This window comes from Cibotium barometz, chromosome 3 (assembly GCF_041138505.1).
Source record: "Cibotium barometz isolate CiBa-2024 chromosome 3, ASM4113850v1, whole genome shotgun sequence".
Classification (NCBI taxonomy): Eukaryota; Viridiplantae; Streptophyta; class Polypodiopsida; order Cyatheales; family Cibotiaceae; genus Cibotium; species Cibotium barometz.
In genome coordinates, this window is record NC_141048.1 from 21,553,525 (window position 1) to 21,559,529 (window position 6,005).

Below are 6,005 nucleotides of genomic sequence, written 5' to 3' on the forward strand. Positions count from 1 at the left end.
GAGAAAAATAGGGAGTCTTTTGAAAATGCAAAGAAAGGAGTATAAGCCATATACCAAAATGGAGGGAAGGTGGAAAAGGGAATGAGCCATACCAAAATGGAGGGAAGGTGGAAAGTAGACGTTTGAAAAAATTTGGTGATTTGTCATTAATAGCGTTGTTTTCAAAGCCTGAAAAGAGAAGATTTCGTATCTTCCTGCTTGATTTTTTGAAATATAAAATGGAACAAGATGTCACTATTTTGAACCCAAACTTTAATGTTAGCCATCGTAAACGTCTAAATTAAGCCATTTTAGCCGTTCGCCACTAAAATAGAATCGTTAAGAAGACATTTAGAGGAGACAAGAATGCCATACTTTTGTATACGTGTCAATTCACAATTGGACAATTTCTTAATCCTTAGATTAACAAACAGCCCTTTTCTAGCCATTTTTGGCCCTAATGATAAATATTCAGAAAGAGCATTTACATATTGTATTTTCATTCGGTAAGCTTCATTAATGAAGATTTTTAATCAAAGAATATGATTTTATAGATGGAAGTTCCACATTTATCCGGTGTTCCTGACCTCACCCAATTCACAAGACATGACTACATTCGCCTTCGAGCGTCTCATCTCTTCCGCTATAACTCGAAGAATCCAAGCCAGACTTGCAGGCCATTTCAAGGATCTAAGACCCAGTGGAGAGACCAGTGGAGAGACGGCAGCACAAGTGGTTTGCAGGGCCGTATGTCCATGCCTCTTGCGACTCTGGCGTGTGATGCTGAGGCAGAATCTCTCATTGACCATGATTCTGATGAAGCTGAAAGTGATACATGATGTTATTTTATATCACTCAAGGCCTCAAAATTTCAGACTTTCTTGCCAAATCTACAGACTCCTTAGTCGTTTATTCCTAAGGAGAAGATAGTAGCTCCCTTGGCAGTAAGGGAACATTTGTATCAGGGCATGTCTATAGCCCAATACCGTCGTCTTATGCATCTCCCGAGGACATTTTGACTTCTCGAGCCGAGTTGCTCTATGTACATATTGCAACCTTTCTATAAATAAAGAAATGTTTTGTGGAAAAAATCCCTATTGTATAAGTGATTGTTTATTGAACGAATTGATAAAGTAAAATCTGTTACCGGACATATGTCATAGATATCCAATAAGATCATTTATCTTATTTAAGAAATTATTTTTCGAAGCTCTTAAGTATTAGGATCTCGTGGACGATATCAAAATTTAAAAAAAAATATCATTTTTGGAAGAATCATGAGGTGAGGAAATCGTGGCTTCTATCAGCCAGTCCCTCTCTCTGAAGAAGAAGAGCTTGACCCTGACGTTCGCAAGGCTCTTCACAGAACTCAGCCAAAACCAGGACCCTTCAAAGGAGAAAGGGAGAACCTAGGCGAGGCTGTGGAGAAATGGGTGGAAGCTATGGAAGAGTATTTTGATATCACAGGCTACAATGAGCGGAGCAAAATGGCTCTTGCCAGGCTGAAAATTGTGGAAACAGCCAGGGTGGCATGGAGGAACCATTGTGACACCAACCATCTGAACAGGAATACCCAATCCTGGAACGATCTTAAAACCTATTTGAGGAAGAGAATTTGTCCCCCGGGTTTTTAGAAACTAAGATAAATGAATTTTTAGAGCTAAACCAGGGGAGCAAAACCATCGAAGAATATCACTAGGCATTTGCTCTTCTACTCAAGTATTCACCACCTCTAGACGAAGAGCAACTGATGGTCAGGTTCATTCGGGGAATGAACGAACCCTTAGACACACTGGTTAAGAATGCCAAGCCAGTGTCCATGGCAGAAGTTGTCAGAATGGGCGAAGGACTTCGCCAAAGCCTTCATCATGAAAGTCTCGCCAAAGCCAGCTCCCTCATCCTTCAAGAGATTCCAGACACCGGAAAGTTCTTCCAACCTTCCGCCTCCAAAGAGACACCAAGGTCCCAACCAGAATCTGGAGACGGGAAGCTTCAGGAATGAAGGAAGACCTTTCCCTCGGAGTACTTTCTCAGGAACTCCGGCTCTCTCAAGAATGCAAAGGGAAGAGCTTCGAAGTGAGAACAGGTGCTTCGGATGTCAGGGATTTGGGCACTAGCTCAAGGATTACCCATCTCCTTCTGTGGGCCAAGGAAGCCAGGGACCCAGAATTCAGAGACAGGCTCCTTCGTATCAATCTAATCAGGGTCCCCCCCCGCACCAGAATCAAGGCAACCCCAGAAGAGTGCCAGCTCAGCCTGTAGCCTCCATGCAAAACAGTCTCCAAACTCCCTCCTAGAATTGGAGTAACCAAAGAGAGAGAGTTCCACCTCAGACTGTAGCAACTAGAGCTGTCACTATAGCTGAGGAAGTGGAGGAAGAAAAAGGATAGATCTATGCAGCAATAGAGCATCAGGGGAATAACTGTCAATTTTCAGTCCTCCAGACTCCAGCAAAGTACCAAGGTAAGCAATTCAAGCTTTTGATTGATTCAGGCAGTACGCATTCTTTTATTTCCCCAGGATGTCTGTGTAAATTAGTCATAAATCAAAAATCAGGGAAACCTATGCAAGTGAAATTGGCCAGTGGAAAGATTCTTTCCACACACCTTGAGACAGACCTTATTCAGTTTAGCCTAGATGGGAACGTAACACAGTGCCAGTTTCAGAGTCCTACCCTTGGGAGCCTATGATGGAATCCTTGGAATGGATCGGCTCCATAAGAATCCTTGGAATCCTTGGAATGGATCGGCTCCATAAGAATCCTTGGAATGGATCGGCTCCATAAGAATCAAGTTGATATTCATTGTCACAAAGGAACCATCTCTTTCCTTGACCTTCACAGGAATAAAGTTCAAGGAATTGGAATTTCTGGATCCCCAGTGTTGCAATTAGTCAAGGCTTCTAAATTATTAAAAGGGCTCAAAAAGAGGCAAGCTGTTTATGTCGTTAAGATGAATCCGGTAGACATAAAATGCAAGGCTAAAGAACCAGAGTGGTTAAGTGAGTATGTAGATGTGTTTCCTGAAGAGCTGACTGAGATGCCTCTGTCTCGCGAAGTAGATCATGAGATCGAGTTAACTCCCAGAGCTCAACCAGTAGCCCAGCGTGCAGGGATTCATCAGACCCAGTGTCTCACCTTGCGGTGCACCCGTTCTCTTTCAAAAGAAGAAAGATGGAACGTTAAGACTCTGTATTGACTACAGAGGATTGAATCAATTAACAATTAAAAATAAGCATCCTATTCCTAGGATTGATGAACTTCTGGATCGGTTAAGTGAGACCCAAATGTTCACAAAGATAGATCACAAATCCGGGTACTACGAGATCAGAATCAAGGAGCAGCATGACATCCCCAAGATAGCATTCAATACTCGCTATGGGCATTATGAGTTCACAGTCATGCCATTTGGATTAACTAATGTACCAGCGACATTTAATCATCTTATGCAGGATATTCTCAGAGAATACTTGGATGATTTTGTTCTTGTCTTCTTTGATGATCTCTTGGTATACTCAAAGAATGCTGCAGATCATGAAGATCATGTGTGCAAGGTCTTGGAAATCCTAAGGAAACACCAACTCTTTGCAAATAAGAGCAGGTGTTCTTTCTTTGTTGACCACGTGGAATACTTGGGATTCATAGTATCAAAGGATGGGATTTCTCCTGACCCCGCAAAGATCCAAGCAGTCGTAGAATGGCCAGAACCCAAGACTGTAAAGGAAGTCAGAGGATTCCTAGGATTAACCGAATGGTATAGGATCTTTATACCTAGGTATGCTCTGATAGCATCCCCTTTAACTAACCTTCTCAAGAAAAGTACCCTTTTGTAGTGGACTGCAATGTGTCAGAGTGTCTTTGATAAACTGAAGACAGCCTTAGTAACCAACCCTGTCCTTAAATTGCCAGATTTTACCAAACCCTTTGAGGTAGTTGATGCCAGTGGGTTTGCCTTAGGCAGTGCTCTTATGTGCAGGAAGGTCATGCAGTGGTCTATGAATCTAGAAAACTCAGAACACATGAGAGAAATTATGCCGTCCATGACTTGGAGTTACTCTCAGTAGTGTATGCTCTGAAGTTGTGGAGACATTATCTTTTGGGACAAAGGTTCACCTTGATGATGACAGATCATCAAAGTCTGAAGTTGTGGAGACATTATCTTTTGGGACAAAGGTTCACCTTGATGATGACAGATCATCAAAGTCTGAAGTGAATCTTCACCCAAAGAGATCTCAACATGCGTTAAAGGAGATGGATGCAGACCCTGCAGGAATTTGATTTTGAAATTAAGTATCGACGAGGGAAAGAAAATGTGGTTGCAGATGCACTCAGCAGAAAGGCCCCCTTGCTTGTAATTAGAGTGGTGTCAAATCCATTGATCAGTGAAGCAAAGGAGAACATCATGCAAGACAAATTCTTTGCCCCAATTGCTACCCTTTTGATGCAGGAAAGCAAGACTCCTCAGGAAATGAGTCGAGTTCTTGGGTACAAATTGGATGAAGGATGCATGTATTATAATAATCAGCTATGTATCCCCAATGATGAGGGAATAAAGGGAAGAATTCTGAGAGAAGACCATGATAGCCTGATAGCTGGACATCGAGGGTTTATAAAAACCTATATGTCTGTGAGAAGAAAAGCTTCTTTTGGCTAGGACTCAAAAAGGATGTACTTGATCATGTGTGGAAATGCTTAATGTATCAGAGAGTCAAGGCAGAGAGAGTCAAGATGCTAGGAAACTACAGCCTCTAGACATTCCACAAATGAAGTGGGAATGTATCAGTATGGACTTTGTCACTGGATTACCTTCAGTACAATCAGGTTACAACTCCATTTTTGTGGTAGTAGACAAGCTAACCAAAGTTGCCCATCTGATTCCAGTGAAAGAAACATACACTGTAGTGGATGTTGCCAGAGTTTTCCTTAAAGAGATCTTCAGATTACATGGCAAACCCAGGAGAATAGTAAGTGACAGGGATCCCAAATTCACATCGAAATTATGGACTGCATTCTTTGAAGCAGTAGGAACTTTCTTGGATCTCAGCATAGCCTATCATCCCGAAAAACAGATGGCCAGACTGAAAGAGTGAACCAGGTAATAGAAGATATCCTTCGGTCAGGCTGCGGGCGGCAGGGAACCCAAGCAGTGGTTAAGCCATTTGCATCTGGTCAAATTTGCTTACGATGCTTCTTATCATCGAAGCATTGGGATGAGTCCTTTCAAAGCTTTGTATGGACAAGATTGCCTTACACCGTTGACTTGGTTTGACCCATGGATCAGAGTTGAGATGTCTAGACAAATGCTTGATGACATGGACCAGTAAATGCAATTAATCCGTAAAGATATAAAGGCAGCCCAAGATAGGCAAAAGCAGTATGCACATAAAAAGAGATTAGAGAGAGAGTTTTAAGAATCAGATATGGTCTTCATTTGAGTACAACCAAAGAGAAGTTCCTTATCTTTAGGGAAGTACAAGAAGTTCTCTCCCAGATACTACGGCCCATATGCTGTCATAAAGAAAGTGGGCGATCTAGCCTACAAACTTCTTCTGCCTCCCCATCTCAAGGTACATAATGTATTCCATGTGAGTTTGCTTAAGAAATATGTACCCAACCCGAGTCACGTGCTTGATGATGAACAATTGATCTCTCCGACTCAAGGCCAGATGGTACTCCAACCTGAATAAATCCTTGACGTTCGGGAGAAGATTCTCAGGAGTAGTATCCTCAGAGAATTTTTAGTAAAGTGGACGTTCTTCCCTCTAGAAGACGCCAGACCTGGGAGAAAGAAGAAGAGTTAACGAAAGATTACCCCCACTTTGCGAGATAAGGACATCTCGTATATTTCAAGTGGGAGAGGATGTAAGATTCTTCCTCAGCCTGAATAATGAATAGGCTCTACTTCAATCCCCTGTAATCATTCCATGTTTCTGAATACAAGAAAATATTATTTTTCCTTGTTTTTACCTAGTGAGATGAAAAATTCTAGAGAGTGGCTCAATATTGAGATATTTTTGGATAAACAAAT